The sequence below is a fragment of the Cinclus cinclus genome, chromosome 10, assembly GCF_963662255.1.
Source record: "Cinclus cinclus chromosome 10, bCinCin1.1, whole genome shotgun sequence".
Classification (NCBI taxonomy): Eukaryota; Metazoa; Chordata; class Aves; order Passeriformes; family Cinclidae; genus Cinclus; species Cinclus cinclus.
The window spans coordinates 10,375,286-10,394,460 of NC_085055.1; the positions used below are offsets into that span (position 1 = coordinate 10,375,286).

General features: G+C 44.7%; 1 protein-coding gene across 2 annotated transcripts in view; it reads left to right on the forward strand.

Annotated features, from left to right (window-relative positions):
- LPP (LIM domain containing preferred translocation partner in lipoma) overlaps positions 1 to 19,175 on the forward strand; it is a 298,039-nt gene that overhangs the window by 22,893 nt on the left and 255,971 nt on the right. For both annotated transcript variants that reach the window (XM_062499363.1, XM_062499362.1), the window contains one exon: positions 18,630 to 18,722. The gene's annotated coding sequence lies outside the window, so the exon portion shown is untranslated. The remainder of the gene's footprint in view (positions 1 to 18,629; positions 18,723 to 19,175) is intronic.

Sequence of the window (19,175 nt, forward strand, 5' to 3'; positions counted from 1 at the left end):
CCTGTCCCAAACAGCAGATACCCTCGATTGGGCGCTCTCTCTCTCTCTCTCTCTCGCTCTTTTATATATATATATATATATATATATATATATATATATATAGTGTTCTTTTGGCTCCTACTTGTGTTAGAAAATAATGCTATGAACTACAAAGGAGGTGTGGAATTGCAGATGAGGAGCCAAGTTCTAAGTCTCTGAGCTGGTTACATTCTTGCTCAGTAGGAAAACAGCTTCTTGTTTGAAAGAAGGTGAAGTGAATTCTGTCTGAAACTGGTGCAAGGATAAAGCAACTCTGTGCGAACAGGCACATTTGACTGGGGTCTGGTATGAGCTTCAGAGCAAGCTTGCATAGGGAAGCAGGAGCTCCCAGATCTCCATGGTGGGATGTGCCTTGAATGTGCTCAGCTTTCCTACCTGCTTCCTCCTGACCTGAGCAGGGTGAATACTGAAAAGAGAAAGTCTTCTGTAACCAGCCTGGGTTGGAGCAGAACATTACTCTAGGTGAGCAGTTCTTCCTCTGGCCGGAGGCACACCTGACCTGAAAGTCATTCTGGCTGCTGTAAAGCATGAGTTTCATGAGTTGGACCTGAGAATAGGAAGGAAGGAACAACGAGTGGGGTTTAAAAGCTTGGTGGTAATAATGGCCTGTAAAGAAGGGGCTCAGGAAGTTGTTGAGGTGGGTGTCACTGAGCTGTTCAGTGCAAACTCTTCGCATGAAGAGGTGACAAAAACCTCCTCCTGGGTGTTCTACAGCACTTGCTCACAGTAAGTTGGGCACTTACCCTGGCAGTGATGGCTGCTGAAACACATGCTGCTGGTGAGACTGAGAGGAAGAAGATGGGAATTACCCAATGTGTCTGCAAAGAAAAAGAACCCAAAGAGTCCTTTGATCTGAAGTTTATGTGAGTTTCTCTTTATTTGGCTTGTTCATGCTCCTTGGAGGATTTTTGGAGGAGCTCCAGAATTCAGCCTTATTTTGGAAGCCACCTTCAGACTTCCAGGCAACATCCCCAGTGGGGCTGAGTGTATGTGGGGAGAGGTCTGGCTGTGGGGCAGGCACTGCTGTTTCTCTGACTGCTTGGACCAGTTCCTAAAGTGAAGTACCAAAAGCAAGGCCAGACAGATTAAGTGTTTCCCCTACCCGGTGGTATTTGTTGTGATGTAAAACTGGAATGGTTCCTAGAAAGCATTAAAACACAAATAATATTAACCAGGACTGAGAGAGAACAGCCAGTCACTCGGAAATGAGAAATATGTTACGGTGCGACTGGGTCAGTAGGAATGAGGCCGTCTGGTTTTTGCTACTAAATCTGCTACTCAGTCCCTCGAGAGCCTCAGGACGCCTGGTCCAGCAGGAAAGGGCATGAGCAGGGTGCTTGTCTCTAACAGTTGGGACTGGGAGGCTTCAATTGCAGGTGCTGCTGCTGAACTAGAGCATACTGGGCAAGGCTGGCCCTGCCTGAAATTGTGATATCCTGGGCTGGGCAGTTGATCCCTCTGACTCAGCATATGGGATTGATCCAGCCCACCCACCCCAGGAAGGCTTAAAAAGAGCTTTTCCTTGTAATACATGTAAGGATTCTGGGAGGTTTCATGCTAATACACATACAAAGTGCTGTCCATCAAATATTCAAGTGTTTATTGAGGTATTTACCTGGATGATAAAATCTCTTCCCCTTCCCTCCAATAAAATGTGCTTGATAACTCACATGAGTGCCTGTAAGGCCAGAGGGACAGTCAGCCCCTTTAATCTGTGCTGCCCTGGAATAAATAACCCACTGAGCTAATTCCCTCGAGCTTGTCCTAATCTCACCTCACCCTCATCTTTGTTCACATGCGCAAATGCACTGTCAGCAGTATGTAATGTGCTTCGCTTGCAGCTTAAACAATAAATCCTATAAGACCAAAGCTTTGGAGATGGAAATTGCATCATGTTGGTGGTCTTGGATATGTGATTCAGGTGACTGAAGGTCAGCTAGAAATGACAGCACTGACTTCAAAGAAATATATTCCCTTCTATTGAAATTTCACACTATAATTTGGGGAAAAACATTTTTTTGTGTTTTGCTTCATGCTAAATAGATGTATGCAATCGTTTGTGTTTTAAAGTATACAATTTCTACCATGTTTTCTGCAAGACTTTCTCACAGCAGAGGAAGGAGAAAGAAGCTACTGGAAGCCACTGGGTTTTTTAAAGTATTTTTTTGACATACTGGAAAGGCTGGCAAGGGAGTCAGCGTAAATGTGGAAACCAAAACTATCTGTTTTTCTCAAATCTTAGCCTTTGTTGATGCTCAAATAAACTTGATGGTAGAAGGAATTTGTTGCTTTGAAGTGAGAAGTTGCACCATTCTGCAACCCCTCCTGTCTCTTTGTCACTTGTTTTTATTTGATCTGTTGTCACCTTTGGATGATGATGATGATGCCTTTCTCTGCAGGGGCTGAGGGACGAGGGCAGGCAGGCTCCTGTTTTGTTTCTGTAACAGAAATCCATATTTAAATGACAGGCAGTAAACTTTTCTATTTTCTTTTTGCTTTTGGATGGTCTTCTGTTTTATATGTTGGGATGCTGCACTTCCCTGGGGCAGGCTTGCAGCAGTGACTCTCCTCCCTGCAGTCGCTATGTGGTCTCTGTTTCTGTAATTTGTCTGCTCAGCAGATATTTTGACATTCACATGTTTTGAGAGGGGAAGACGGGCATTTAGCCTTTGGTTGGAACAAGGCTTAGCATTGCTGTACATTTCATATTCAGTGCAAGGCTCCAGCTGAGACCCTCCAGTTCAAGCCTGTTCCCTTGTGGGGGGGGGGCACGTTGAGACTTCTCCTCAGCTCCATGAGCCCCCGGGCCACTGGAGATGCAGAATTCCTTTTTGCAGGGAGCTGGAGGTCCCAGAGTGGGGAGAAAAGCCCTGAAGTTGTGTTGCAGTAGGGAACAGTGTTGCTTGACCTCCTCACAGCTGCCTGGGTAAGCAACACCTATGGTCTTGGCTTTTTGCACAAAGCAAGGGGATCAGGCATCCCCACTGCTTCTGGAGCCTGTTCCACCCCACCACTTTGGGGAGAAGTAGTTTAAAGACTAATGTGGGTTTCAATCAGACACCAATCTCGGGCATAGAGAAGTTGTAGGTGTGCTGGAAGTGTGTGGTTTGCTCTCCTGATGCCTGGCAAAGGGCTTGACCTTCAACATTGGTATCTTCAATCTGCAGAATTTTGTCAACATATTATTTTCACCATGCAGCATCTGTAAGAAAGAAGAGGATTTCAAGAGGTAAAATACAGTCATCTTGCCCTGCTGAGCTGAGTTGTTTTGATTAGTTGGGGCTTCCCCAAATGGAGAATTGGGTTGAGCCATTGGACTGATAGAATCCAAAACCTGGCTGCACAGTTTAGTGCCTTGCTGTGAAGTCCTCCTTCTCCTGTCCTGTCTTCAGCACCGAGGAGCTTGATCCCTTGTTTGGGTTGGATAGTCACTGATAGAGAAGGGAAGGTCCAGGGCATGGAAAGGATAGTGTGCATCCCTCTTCTGGGTGAGTGACCCCAGAGGTGGGTGGATGTTGGGAGCAGCTGGACTGTAATGTAGGTCATTGAGAAACAGAGAGTGGTGAGACTATCTAACCTAGAGGGGTTTGGGCTCTGCCCCAGGGTGCCACAGGAATCATCAGTGTCAACATCTGGCACATCAGTTTTTCCATTAGAAACTCAGTTCTTTGTGGGATTTTAATATCTTGGCTATTTCCGATCATGCTGAGAAACAGCATGTGCCCGTGCAGGCACTCAGGATGCTTTAGTTGTTTGCAAAGCCAACATATATAATAATAATTTATTGCACTGCCCTGAGAATAGGCAAGATGGGAAAACCAAGCCCCTACGTAGCAGGAGTTCTTTTCTATCAGCTAAGCTGTAGGAACGATGTGCTTGCAATTAACTCTAATAGCAAGAGAGTAGCTGGTGAGGGGAGGGGTTGGGCAAAAGGGCTTTTTTTGGCTGAGGTTCTATTTTGAAACACAAGAGCTCCTTGGTAGTAGGCAGGTTCTGGATAGTTCAGCAGTTACCCATGCCCAGTGAGGTAGAAGGCTGGGGGAAAATCATTGTATTCCTAACAGGTAACATGTAGAGGTGTTGAAACCTGGTGTCCCATTTGGTGCTGAGAAACTTCCTGCTTGTAACTCTGCATGTCTTTTATCATGTGGACAAAACTTTGTGGAGCTTTGAGGCATAACCTGACCAGGAGAAATGGTGGCTCAGAAGAGATCAGTGAAAGCTCCTCCAGGTCTCTGCTGTGCTTTCACAGCCCGTGGTTGGTCCACAGTGTGATTTAGAGCAGATGGGTCTTGGAACCATCTGCAGCTTCGGTGTGTTGTAGGCTCTCTTAGGAGTCTTAGCATCTCTTATCAAGTCTGAAACTGAGTTGAACCTTCACATAGTCCATATCTGAGATGAAGCACTTCCAGACTTCAGCTTTACTTCAAGCTCTGGGTGAGGCACAAAATTCCGGCTGTCTGGTTTGCAGCCAGAGCTTTCTTGGGGGCATCAGCTGCACGTGTGTGTGACAACCCTACAAAACAGGATCTGGTTTAAGAGAGTATTTCTGTACAGGAAAGCACATAAGTATATACTTAAGTCCTACGGAAGTCAAAGCAACTTAAGCACATATTATAGTTAATCAGGAGCTTAAGTGATTTTCTGAGTTGGCCTAGATCTGGAATGGCACATAAGGCTCTCCTGAGTTGGGATTCACAGCCCTAGTCTGTAGTTCCTTTCCAAGGAAAGTGCTGATTTATTTATTTTTAATTCTTGCCTTAAAGAATGGTCTGTTTTGGCCTTATTCCTTGGCAAGTTATTGGAAAGGAAGATGTGAAAAGGTAAAGCACTCTGAGCAACACAGTACTTTTGAAATGACAAAGAGAATTTGTACCATTCATTTCAAAAGGACTCTGTGCATGAAGAATAATGCTGTAACAGGGATGTTTCACTGAAAGATAGTGTTGGAGTTGAAATGCTGTCTGGGGTGATCAGAATGACAGCCTATTTGGAATTGGTGCTGTGTAATGTGCTTCTATAGATTGCTTCTCTTTAATATATTGTTTTTTCCTTTCTGAAGTCTCTGCTGTGAGTGGGATACTTGCAGCATGGATTTGAATTGAATGCAATGTTGTGTAATGAGAACAATAAGAAGGTGCATTGTATGAAATCTAAGTGGAAAGCTACTGTCTAGAAGGGAGATGTGGTAACTGCTGTATCATTTCCCCCTATGAGCATTGTTCCCAAGCACTTATGGGTTTCCCAGTGTGATAGGTTTATTTAAGGTAAACTCCTATTCAGGTGAATGGGATAGTGTGCTTCTCAATTGATTTTTTTAGTACAAGTTTTTATGGTTAGAAAAACAGACAGTGCTAATATATAGGTCCTTTGTTAGAAGACTAACGTGTTGCCTGGAAGTAACAGGATCATTTGATGAATGCTTATGTGTTGCTAATGAAAAGGGGTGGGAGAGGAAATTACCTTTAATAAGGAGTTGAAGTGACATTTTTCTTATAGAATGCCACTGCTCTTGATTTTCACAGAAGCAAGGAACCCAAAGTGTTTGTGAGGCAGGTGTGGAGCAGCTGGGTGCCTGAAGAATTCCCTTGGCTACCTCTGTTTGTGCCTCATTTCTTACCCCATGCTCGCTCTTGAGCAGGTCGGTGCTTCCTGGGGCACACCAGTCGTGGCCAGCAGCGTCCCTTGCTGTCTGAGGACAGCCCAGCAGATGCAGTTCTGCTGTTCCAGCCCATGTTTGCAGGGCACTGTCTGTTCTTGTTTCATGTCCCTGCTCGGCCTGGCCAGGAATGAACCTTGACCTGTAGCATCCTCTTGCAGGAAGGCTGCCAAGTGACTTCCAGCTGAAAACACAGTTTGTTAGGAAAGGGAACGAATTACTTTTTGGCTTGCCTTTTAGACCCCTGGCCTCCAGACTAAGCAGATCTTCTTTCTAGTCCTTACTGTAGTTAATCCAGTCTTGCCAAACCAGCAGTCACCCTAGGTGCTTTTCTGGTCAAGTCCTCTCTCCAATGATCGCTAGAGAAAAATCTTCAAACTTTATCTCACCCTAAAGAGGAGGTTTGCTCCTGTAAATGTGCTTGAATAATGCCCTTTTACTGAGGAAAGTTTCCAGGTAGTGTTTAAAATCCATGCTAATGGTACTTTAGAAACAGGAGGACAAGATCTCAGGGCTTTCAGCTCCATGTATGATGTGATGCTGAAGGCTTGTTTATGCTGTCCTGACATCATCTAGCAGGGCTGCTCATGTTTCTTTGCAGCAAGTGACCATTATGTTTTTATTATGAAAAGGGATTTGTCAATCTGGAAGGGTCATAGACTGGCTTTTGGGAATCAAGGGAATTGGCAGAAACTGGGAAGTGCCAGCTTTGGACTACTGAGAGCTGTTCAGGAGTGTCTGGTATCTCTGAGAAGCAGCAGCTCATAGTTGCCCTTGGTGCCTTATGGCTTGCACATGCTAAAACAGGAACAAAATCCAAAGCTTGCAGTGTCACCCTAGAAGGGTGATTGGTTCCTCATTATTTAAAGGGAAAGGCTTGGATTCTTGGCAACGTGTGTCTGTGATAAGCTGGAAAAAGAGTTCTTTCCTTGACTTTAGTACTTTGTCTCTCTGGTAACCCACTGTAGGTGCACAGATTTCCTTCTCTGGAAATGCAGTTATAGTTTATTGTTAATGACATTTGTAACGAACTTGTTCTTGCATTGTATAGGTACAAAGTTTAAGTCCATTGTGATTTTGAGATATTGGCATGTTCAACCCAATAAATTCTACTAATTCTCAGAGGGAAGTCTTAAAACTCTTGTAGTTCATGGGAGCTACTGTTTCTGATGTTTCCACCCTGAGCTGCAGTGGGTTATTTCACTGATAAGTTGAAGCTCTGGAAGCTGCTCAGGGTGTCACCAGCAGCTCAACTACTAATGAAGAAATACAGGCATATGTCAGAGGAGCTGAGGGAGAACTGAGTTTGAACCAGATACGTTTTAGGAGAAGAATACGCAGATGGCCCCTTGTAATTGTTTCAGGTGTTAGCAAAGCTTTGAGGTAAAGGCACTGCTCAGCACTTGCCTGATTTTGGCCATCTGAGCACATGGGGATCCTTCTATTGAAGCTGGAAGCAGTTTTTTAAGAGGAAGAGCAGTCTGGGTTGACATCAGCTGTAGCACTGGTCCCCATCTGCCTGTGCAGGAATGGACATTACTGGCACTCAGAAAACTGGGACGTAGAAGGTCACAGGTTCTGGGGTGAGAGGAAGAGTCTTTCTCAGTGCAGTCCTATGTAAGAGAAAAACTGTAGCATCTGTTTCTAAGGACAGGATCTGAATAATCTGTCGGGGTTTTTTTGTTTGTTTTTTTTGTTTGTTTTTTTTTTTTTTTTTTTTTTTTTGGCCACAGCACCTTCCTTGCTGGCTGGCACTTCCTCAGTCCTTCCTGCTTCTGTGCACTTCCCCGAAGCCACAGCATATTTACCCACTGCCAGACTGTACCTAGTGCAGCTATCATCCCACATCCTTTAAGGGTTCTCTTATTTTCCATCCAGGAATGAGTGTGTTGGGGCACTGCAGCTACAAAATTCATGTCTTGTGTGTATTTTTTCTTTTCTCTATACCCTCTTTGGGGGGTTTCTTTGTTTTGTATGTGTTTGGTTTGGGTTTCTTTGGTGGCTCTTTGTTTTTTTAGCTTCCATTTCTCCTGTCTGCAGTGCAGGGGATAGGTTACAATGCTTTCTGTGGTGGGGCTATGAGGCTGTCTGGAGTTGGTTTATTCTCACAGCTGAACAGTGGCTGTGTTGTGTTGGCCATGTGTGCTCCCAGCCTGCTGAAAAGGCAAGGCAAAGGTCTCTAACTGAAACCACCAAAAAGTCATGTCACCTGAATTTGTTAACCCATGGTGACCTTTGGTTGCAGTCACCTTGGCATTTAGAAAGTTCTCTGGTATCAGAGAAAGTGTATTGTGGGGCTTGTTTGTTTTGATTTAAATGGCTTTGAAATACTGGAGACTTCAGGATATAAAGGAAGGAGATTTTGGTTTTCTAAGATACCAGACCTGCCCTGGACATGGTGCAGAAGCTGTGTGGCTGCTGGGGACTTGCTGCCTTAGCTGTGATATTTTTGCAGATATGGCTTCAAGTGCAGTTCTGTTGAAGTCCTTTGTACCCTCCAGTGAAAGGAATTGCAAAAGGTTGGCACAGCCTAGCTTGAATTTCTGAGCTTGTGAAAGCAAACAGCATAAAATGCTTTTGGCTGACTTTTGAGGGCATATGTCTGCGCACCGCCATTGTCATATAATGATGGATCTTCTTTATTTGGGTTGGATGTCACTGTCCTTCATTGCAGTGACAAGAATTTTTCTGAGTCTGTAGTTCTGTCTCTGAAAGTGGCAAAGATTTTTTTCTGTTAATGGATAGCTTCCTTTATGGGGATGTGACTTTAATTCCTTATGGAAAATGGTTCTGCATTCATCCCATAGCAGGAATGGGGCTCAGATCTGCTGGGTGTTCCCAGCATTGCTTTTACTGCTGGGTTGCAGGAGCTGTGACAACCAGATTTGTCCAGTGTGTCCTCATGGGAAACAATGGAAGAATCTGGATCTGTTGTCTTGGTGAAGATGACCATCATTGTATCAGGAGGTTGGCTCTGGAGCATTGCAGCTCTGTGGTAGATGCAGGAATTTCCCCGGAGCATATCTCTGGGAATGTCCTGTGGTCCTTGGGTTAATATCCACATAGTGCAAAGGCGGCGGCTTTGGTGGATGGGCCAAGTTTGGATTGATTTTTGAAGGCCAAACCTTCTGCAGTGGAGAAAGAGCTGTAGGTGTGGCTGTGTTTGTGAGAAAACTGATGCCTTCCTGCTGCACTGTGGTTCCACTCTCTTTCTGCTGTTGGTCAAAGGCAAAAGCAACAGTGAAGTAAAAGGAGCAAAAGAAATCCCAAACTCCAAAATTTCTGGCCAGCTGGACTGACCCTGCTTATATCCTCTGCTTTGCAGACAGGAGAAATGGAAGCTAAAACCTGTGAGAACATAGAGCAGAAGCACTGTTGAGGAAAAATGAGTGTGAGCTTGGCCCTTAAGGGATTTCTGGTCCTCAGTAGTTTTGCAGTGAGTGTTGGTGATTGCCCTAAAGGTGGTGTCTCCAGGGAATGCTTCTGTCTGGAATGTGGTGAAAGAAATTGAGATAGTCTTCCTCTTTCGTGAAGATACTGCTTTTAATTCTTATAAAGAAGAAAGAGTAGATTCAATCTTGGCGTTACTGGCCAAGCCCCCAAAGGCAACAACTGTTGTGTTGAGACACAACAAACTGAGGTTTCCCAGTGGCAGCTTATCCCAGCTGGTGTCAGGGCAGGTGCCAGGGAATGTGAGGTGAATGTCTTCAGGAACCCTTAGGAAACCAGCTCACTTCCAAGAGACACGGGCATGCTGCTTCTGAGCTCTTCTGAGCTGCTCAGTGGGATTGGTGCCTCCTGAGAAGTTCGAGGCATGTTAGTCATTTGTTGCAAGACTGTTTTCTTCCCATTTTTGTTCTTAATGCTATGTTATTTAGAAAGCAGGAGTGAGGAAGTTTCTAAGTTGTCTCCTTGGAGCAGGGTGATTGTAGACTACCTGTTCCTGGGCAGGAGGTGACATCCCTGGGGAGGCTGAAGGTGGCTGGTGCTGAGCCACAGGGCACTGGGTGGTTTCTCACAGGTAGGGGATACCTGTCAGGGACATGTGTGGGCCTATGTGAGGAAGGAATCATTCACTCATGCTCCTCACAGCAGACAGCTGTTTTTTGCTAATCATTCCAGCCTGCAGGAATTTTTTTATACTGATTTTTGTTGTTGTTGTTGTTGTTGGTTTTTTCATTCAGTCATTATTTTTTTTTCTTTTCCCTCCTTTAATTGTTGAAGCTGTTTTTAATCCCTGACCATAATAAAGCCACACTGTTAACACAAGCAGCAGGGTAGCTGAAATTGCAGCTGTACTACAAGCTCTGCTTTTAATTTCAGGCTGTTATTAATGAGGCTAGAAAACCTTCCCTTCCCCCAGTTGAGTTTTGACTGTGTGTCTTCATCCAAGCTGCTCCATTCTGTGCTTCAGAGCATTCCTGACTCCATCTGGATATAACAGGTGAAGGCTGAAGACTGTTTTCAGATGTCATGAAGAGGTTTCTGGCCACTGTTGTTCCCTTTTGCTTGTGCAGGCAGCTCTGTGGAAGTGGAGGACTGGGAGCAGAGAGCTGCAAAGGCTGGGACAGAACCTCCAGAGAGAGAGTGGCAATGGGGAACTGCAGCCCAGAGCTGCTAGTGCTGGGAAGGAGCTGGAACTTCACATGTTTGACAGAGGTGGAAGGGCAAGACAGGGTGCTTGGATAGGTTTGGGTTGCTTGTGATTTTCTGCCCCTGCTTTGGTCCTAGGGCCAAGCATGAGGGCTCTGATGTTTGGTATTGCCATCCCATGGGGCAGCACCCATCACTCTCCATAAAGTGAAGGTTATGTGGTGAGTATCTTTTCCTCTCCTTTTTGCTCCTGGGTGCCCACAGGAATAGTTTACTGTTTACAGAAGAAGCAGTAATGGCGAAAAGGTTTTATGTTTTTGGAAGGTAACACAGTAATTGCATTGGGGATATGGAAATCCCGGTCTGCTGCTGAAATTGCTGCAATATACTCAAATTAAGGGATTGTCAGGACTCTAGGAAAAATTCCCAGCAATTTGCATCTCTAAAGTGCAGTCCCACACTCCTGTTTATAACCTGTGTGTGTTAGAGAGGACATATTTCTCTGTGGCCAAAGGCACGTAATCCTCCCAACCCCAGGTGTGTGCATTCAAGGCCAGGTTGGATTTTATTTCCTGTGCAGGTATTACTTGAATACTGCAAACCTTGATTGTGAAACAATCCTTTAGGACTGTAGCTGCCATAGTCTCTAGTTTTTAAGTTAACACTCCCCCTTTCCCTGCAGTGTAATAAAGGTAATTACTGTCTGTGCAGTGTGTGTGTTTGCAGCTCTGCAGGAGCACTTGCTGGGCTGGTCTCATTTAGCTGGCTCCTGTTTGGATCCTGCATCCCCAGACCGTGACGTCTGAGCCTGACACTCTGTGGTGTATGCACTAGCCTTTTTCCTAGATGGAATTAATGGATTTCCAGTAAAGACAAACAAAGTCTGAGGTCTAACGGTGTTGAGCAGGCTGCGCTGCCCTCCCTGGTCCAGCCTGCTGTGCTCAGCTCCTTATACGGCCAAAAAGAGGAAGAGGGAAAGAGGACGCAGCATGAATACCAGACATACGATGCATTCTTCCCAGCTGCAAACTTGGAATTGGCTTTTCCCTGGAAAGTGGGCCCTCTATATATCCAGTAATTCAGGCTCTGTACTGTTGAGCAGGAAGAGGGAAGCCAGCATTGAGCTAGCTCCGAGCAACACTCAGTTGTTTTGTGTAAGGGAATTTTCTGTGAGGTTTTTCTTGCTCTGGTGAGAGACAGAGGTGGGATGAGGAATGGGAGAGGGGGCCAGGTTCTCCTGAAGCTCACTCTGACTTGGCAAGCTGCAAGCAGGTAGACTGCAATTACATTTCCTTCATCTAAAAATCATTTTGATTCATGATTAGCCTCTGCCTTTAAATGATATTTTCCCTGAATAGCATCTTCCGGTTAGTGGGAGGCAGAGGGGGGAGGTAAGGCAATCGATCCTGTTACTTCATTCATAATCTGGCTTCAGCCTCTGTTGTTTGAATCACTGTGGGCATGAATGGCTATGCTTGGGCTGGAAGTGCAGCACACAGGTTCTATTATCTGTTGGATATGGGCCCTGATATCTCCAAATGGGCCTGGGTTTCCAAAGGTTTGTTCTCTTGTGTGCAGTACCCTTTCGAGAGCTTGAATGAGGAAGGTCATGCCAGTCCCTCCCCTCCCCTCTCCTGGTCTGTCACTGGTTCACAGTGTGCCAAGGTACTTGGAACTGTACTGCCATGACAAGTGTGGTGGCTTCCTAGATTGTTTGGAAGCCACAGCAGGATGAATCCTGGTCCTGCTACCTGTGCACTGTCAGCTTGCCTGTCTGCCAGCACCTGGGGCCATGTCAGCAGGGACACATCCAGCCAGCCCTGTTTGTGCCTGTTACCCAAGGGAGAGCTTTTTCAAGACCACAGATGTGGCTTGTGCATCTGTGGATGCTCGCTGTGTTTCATGGGGGCCAAGCAGGTGGGAGAATTGGGCAATTGTCACTCAGCCTAAAGGCATTTGGAAAAAGCAGCCTGACAACCTTGAGTCATGTTTTACTGCCTTGGGATCAGAGTGCCTGGAAAGCAGTTCTCTATTGTCTCTTCACAGGCCTTGTGAAGGTGATGATGCTACTTAATTTCACAAGCTCCTTTCATCTAGTTGCTGGGCTGTGCTTTCCCATCTCCAGGATGGGCTGTGACAGCACTTGACTAAGGCAATCTGTGTAGCTTTGTGAGGATCCCATCTGTTTCTTTCCTTGACAGCTGGGTTGTTCTGTGTTACTTGCCTTCTTTCTTTCCTGTAAAACCCAGCACGTTATTAGGACCCAAAATAGTAGCTCCTCTGGGCCATGTTGTAGTAGAAAGGTGTTTCATGATGACAAGTTCCAGCATTGCATGAAGGCAAAGCCCTTTTATACATGCAAGGAAATAGCAACAATCTGCTTACAGGTTGCATGGCTCAGCTCTTTGAACTTCTACATTGTCAAGTGTTTGCTGTCTATGTTCTTAGAGACTGTACTTTGCAACAAGCACTTTGAATTAACCAGCAAGGATAATAAAGGAGTTTGATGGTAGAAGAAAGAGCAATGAATGGCAAATCTATGTTAATGGAAACATCTGTTGGGTATTCTTGTTACTCTTTCCCTATCAATCTCCACATGCATCCGGAGCTTGTTTAAAGCCAGGTGGAACAGAGACTTAATTTTTTCCTCTGAGTGGACCTTAGGCTCTTGTGTTTGGGTTAGATCTGTCAAGTGGTGTTTTTTGGCACTGTTTCACGTAAGTGCACACTTGAGCATTTTGCTATAAATGTGACTTAATGGTACTCCTTGTCCATTAGCCAGAGCTCCACAAAAAATTGGGTAGTGGGCTTGGTGAGTGTTGGATTTGGGGTCCCTTAATGTTTTGACTGTCTGAATTCTTTATGGTGGTACTGATGTGGATGACAGCTGCCAGTTGAGAACAGGAGACTGGCAGGACTCCATTCCTGTGTCCTTAGATGGCTGTTTTGCTTGCAGAGGGCTCTTGGATGCTGTTGTTACCTGACCTTAGTGCATGGTTTATAGGATGATCATGAATTTTGTGAGTGCTGAAAAGTTGCAGCCTCTCTGTCTTGCTTCTATTTCTCCTAGATTTAAATGGGTGTAAATTTCCACTGGTTGCTTTTCTAATGCAGTGAAACACTGAACTGGTGGAGAAGGGGAAAGACAGGTGACTGGTAAATATTTCTTTAGATGTTGGGATGGTTTTGTTTCCAGGATGTTATTTTCTTGTTGGGAAAAAAATGTAATTTAATAAACACAATGCACCCTCCAAGTGTAGGGGAATCCTATGCTTCTGCTCTTTTTCTTTTTCTGTTTGTTTTTTGTGGTACTGCCTTAAGGTGTCTTACCAGAAGTATGGGCTGTTATTATTAGAGAATCCTGTAAAACAGCTGTAATAATTGCACAATGTTCTTTATTCCTGTCAGGTTTATTCATAGACTTTTTTTTTGAAGACACACGAGGGACTGCCTCTGCACACATCATTGATTTTGCTAATAAAAGCTTATATTTTGATGGTACATTTCATTGGAAAATCATTAACTGCTCCATAAGACTTACAGTATCATAGGATGGGAATGTTTCCTGTTGCCTTGATGGAGAGATTGATCTAGATGGATTTCTTTGATTTCTTAGCAGCTACTGGGAAAGGGCACAGAATCAGATGCCTCATCTCTGCTCCAGTCTCTCTCACCAAGGCTTTTCTTCCTGCAGGGAGTCGAGAAGGTGCTTAAAACCTGTTTGAAATTATTCCAGTGCAAAACATGGGGAGAGGATACCTGTTGGAGCATGGCCACCATGTTGTCTCCAGTGGCTCTTCTATGTGAGGTTCCTCCTGGCAGCTGTGACCATAGGTCAGCTGCTCAGGTGGAGGGCATTGCTTCTATTCGGGCTATTCAAGGACTGGGGGCAGGTTAAATTTCCTTTATCCAGTATCAGCCAGGACATGCTTGAAAGCCTCAGGCTGAGTTTTTGCTGACCTTCCTAGCTGAGTTCTTCTGGTGCTTGGATCAGCAGCACATGGTTTTAGATCCCACTGCAAGCCCAGAGCCCACAGAAGGGCCCAGACTGAGATGAATCTGGGAGCCACTCTGGTTTATTTGGCTCTTACAGGGCTTTTTTGCTCTGAGGGAGTGTTGGACTGGCTGTCAGAGAGCCATCACTGAGCTAAACTCCAGTCCTGTATTTAGTAGCAATTAGCAGATCTGAGCACATCCTTCCTTCAGCCAGAAAAACCTGGGAGATGACACAAGTCTGTGTTTTATTGTATTCATTAATTTACTGAGCATGTGTGTTGTGTTTGAGGGAATGTTTAGTGTTCAGGTTTGTAGAGCTGAATCTGATTCTGTTTTACAGGAGACAGCCCAGTTGTCCATAGCAACCTGAAATAGATTTTCTCTCCCTTGCCTGCTGAAAGCTGTTCCCTCTTGAATCATCCCTTTAATTTAATGTAGCGAACAGGATGCCCCTGCATGCAGAACCTTTTATTTAACAACAAGTAACCCAGGCAAAAGAAAAAAAAAAAAAAAAGAAAAAAAAAAGAAGTCTTATTTGCAGCCTTGCCCCTGTCTTTATTGCCACTTGGCATTAGTTCTTGCTGTGCTGTTTCCTCGTGCTGTGTTTCAGGCACTGGAGGACATTATCAGTATTGGTTAATCACCACTTCTGCCCCAAGGGTTGTCCCCCTACACACCCTGGCCAGCATGGCAGTAGGTCCCTCTTCAGCATGAACCCCTTCAGGCTGCCTTGCTTTGTGCTGAAAAATCTATTTTTTTTGTAGCGTGTGTACCATCAGCCCTGTGCTTTCCTCTGAGGTGTTGTGGTGCCCACATGTGGCTCTGACCTGCCTTTTTCTGTGGGTCTCTCCAGTGCAAGCAGTGGCCCTGCTTCAGAGGAGGTTGGTTGCAAGATGTTGGGGAAGGATGGGAAGAACTGCCTTGCTGTTTTGTTCCTATTTGCAAAATAAATCTATGTCTTTGTCATCTGTGTGGTGCCTGAGGACTCCAAGGGAGTGAGTGCCTTGTCAGAGGAGTGCCAGGGATGAGGAATTTGGGACTTTTGTACTTTTGCTACCTGGAAGAACCCTTGACTACCTTTTGGAAGAGTGACAGCTTGTGTGTGTGGTCAGTGTAGAATGCAACCTCTTTCCACATTTGCTTGCCCCTGGATTTTGCAGAGCATGGCAAGACAGCAGAGATTTTTTCCTGTGTTCTTAGTTCTTGCCCTGCTTGTTTCAAAGCTGCAGAAGGAGGAGGTGTTGCTGGGCTGGGGCAAGGTGTGCCGTGGTAGCAGTTGTCCCACCAGACTTGTCCCTGTTGATTGTTCCACACAAAGAGAAGCAAGCTGCTGCTTGCATCCATGCTTGGGCCATTAATACAAATTGCACCAATCTGTGCTGTGAAATGTCTGCCTTTCCCTGGCTTGTTTTATGAAAAGTTAAAGGGAAAAAAAAAAGCGCACAAAATCAATGTGGCAGAGGCTTCATTGCATGTTCACCTGCTGTCACTGTGAGATGAAGCCATGTCATTTGGTGTGCCTTGTGTATGGCAGTTATCGAGAAGATAGTTATTTCATCTCTGTTTTTTTTAATGTCAGTCAAAAAATGGTTTGTTTCATGTGCATCATCTGAACATTGCACTGAATAAGCTACCCAAAAAAGGTGAATCTCCAATTCCGTACTGCCTTTACTGTCGCATCCAACTGCTTCAAAGACAGCAATGAGTGTATCTCTAATGATGACTTCAAGATACAGAGGTAGCATAGGCATCTACTTTTTTCAGGTGCCAGAACTGAGACTTACAAGGCCTGTTTTTTTTCAGAACACTTCATGTTTTGTAGTGCTGTACATAGTTATAGTACAAATCTTGATTAAAGGTTGAACACAGAATCTCAGTCCCTGCCTGCTAGTTCTTGTCTCTTCTGGACACAGTCCTTCTGTATCTTTATTCAGCCACAAAAGGCACAGCAATAAATATGTGGGAAAATTTGATATATGTGACTGTGCTCTTATCGTTCAGAAGGTTTATGGCAGAGGCACAAACAGGATCTAATCTTTACAAGTGATGCTCAGCTGCCAGACCACAAAGCTTCCTTTCTGGTCTCCTTACCATTGCCTGCCTTGCATGCTTTCCCTCTTCTGAAAACTGAATGAGGGGGAAGAAGCTACTATCCCACATGGCTGCAACCTCCTTTTTGAGATGACTTAGCTTTCATACACCACTAGCACGTAGAGTGGACATTGCTTCAAGTGTCAGTGAACTTCGTTGTGTCTTGCTGTCATTCCTCCCTTCAGCAGGAGCACTGCCTCCCTGAGAGCTGGGTATGATCTGGCTGAGTTATGCCGAAGTTCCTCGACTGTTGTCTGTAACTTCTGTCAGCGGGATATTTGTAAATTTAAGCGCTTCCTCCCAGAAGTATCAAAGGGACTGAGGCCACTTTTCAGCATGGACATGAAAGGCTTTCGCGCACTGGTGCAGCTAGGATTGCCATGGAGAACAAAGGCTTTTGCTAATCGCTTCTAATGCCTTTCAAGTTTATGCCTCATTTTTCCCCCTTTTTCAGATGGCCTCCCATAGTACTGAGACTTCACTGACTGACTCACCAAATAATTAACCGGAGGAGGACTCAATCTCTGAAACTTTTGAACACCTCTTTTAATTTTCTTGAATAAGCCAGTACTCTGGCCACGATCCAGTTTGTGTAATTACATTTGACCTAACTTAATCCCTTGGCAGTTTCAATTGCATGTGGTAGTTGTCTTGGCTCCCTGTCCTGGGCTGCCATTCAATGCTACTCCATGGTTTTCAACAGCTGTCGTAATTCAGCTGTACAAATGGGTGTATTTTCTTGGTGGAAGCATTCCTTTTATCTCTTTGCCTTGCTAAACATCCTTATCTCACTCATATTTTGAGAGGTAACATGTCTGATGCTGCAGACGATCTTGCTGAAGTCCTTGGAGCTACTTTCACCCTTAAAGATGGACATGTATTTAGAGTCTTTTATCAGTTGTCCAGCATACATTTTAAGATTACTTTGAGTTTTTCACCTTCAGGCATTTATTGTTCAGTCTCTTCAGTTACTATGTGCTGCTTTAGGGATGTTATTGGTGCAAGTGTTCCTCTTTAGCCTTGGAAGCAGGACTTCTATCCAATCAGTGCTAAACAGGAGTGTCGCCTTCCTGTGCTGACAGCAGTTGGGCTGGCTGGCTCTAAGTATTGGCATTGCTAAGAGTGCAAGTGATGAAGGAAAGCAAAAGCCCAGGACAGCTGGGTAGGGTTACAAAGGATGAAAAAACCATCCCAAGCAGAAACTTGGAGATGGACAAGGTGCTGTACAGTCAGATGGATGGTCTGTGTACAAGGCAGGACACTGAGGTCTTGCATTGGCAGCTCCCGAGATGTGCAACAAGCATCTTGTTTTCACAGCGGGTGACAAATTGAGTGTTTCTTGGCTTCAGCCATCAGAAAAGGTGTATTTGTTACGAAGCCACTTGATCCTTTGGGGCCAGGAGCAGCTCCTGCTGAGGGGAGACAGGAATTTAGATGAGATGGGGTGCAAAAGGTCTACTGCTGAAAGGTGCCGTTGTTGCAAATTGTCTGCTTCCATCTAACACTTTTTCTGAGAGCCTCCAGAAGTAGGATGGCAAATGTATCATTGCTGCTCTCCCTTGTTGCCTGTTATCTTTCATGAAATTTGGGATGTTTTTGTCATTCAGAACACTTCCCTGTGTTTCTTAACACTGTTCATGTAAATCTTTTCTTTACCTTTCTACATTGTCACCAAACACTTGGGTTCATGAGAGGTTTCATATTGCTAGGTAGAACATCCTGAAGACCCAGGAGGTAAAGAGTATGTTGTGAATGCAAAAGCCATTCATCAGGCCTGACTTTTATCCTCTGGATCTCTCCTATAATTACATAAATTTAAATCCCAGAGTAGACTGGAAATCTTGCCTCTGTTGGTTTTACAGTGAAACTGTAAATAAAGTCACCAGTGGTAACATTAAAGTTTGTCATCTGTCACAGAGCTTAAAGGTTTGCAGTTAGAGCCATCTGATTTTCGCATATGCTGGATATTGCTTATACCTTGGCAGAACTTTCTGCGAAGTCCATGAACACTTTGTTTCCTAGAACACAAATTTATCAAACCCTTATGTTGGTTGTCAGAGAAAATGTAGCCAACTCTGAGTGGTGGAACATGATGTATCTACAGTCAGTGGTGTTAGTTTTGAAGATCTATTTACATCCTAAATAATGGGGTAGGGAAAATTGCACTTCAGAGTTGTTGGTTTTTCCTTTACTCCTCGACTGGACTCTGCCTACCATTCTGAAGACAAATCTTTTATTTTTCTTGTTTCAGAGTACTTTGTGTGTGTCTGAATGCATCAGCCTTTGGAAGTGAGCATCTTCCCCTGAAACAGCCTCGTGATATCCAAGTTCCTGCTCTTCTGGGGTAAGCAAGGACATACACAGGCAGAGATTGAGAATGTGCTGTGAGCAGAAGCAGAATAGGCAAAGAGGACAAGAAGCACTGCCTCAATTTGTAAATTTTGGAAATAGTGAACTTGTCATGGAGAGAGAGAGTAAACTAAATCTGCCCACTGTAAATAAATTATAAACTTACGTTACAGCAAGGAAATTCAGCTGAGGTGTCACTGAATGATCTTCATTAAGGATAGCTGAGTGCTGGAGTGGGTCTCCCCAGGTGGTTAGGCAGTTTCAGTCATGCAAAGGTTCAAGAACAAGGTGGAAGAGCAGCAGCAGATGTGCTTTTAGGAGAGGCGACCCTTCCATGTGGTGGAAAAATAGGTGACTTCTGGAGAGTTCGACTAACCCACTGATGATTAGAAATGGGAATGTGTGAAATTCTTATCTTAACAACCTTATTCAAAGCTGATAAGGTGAA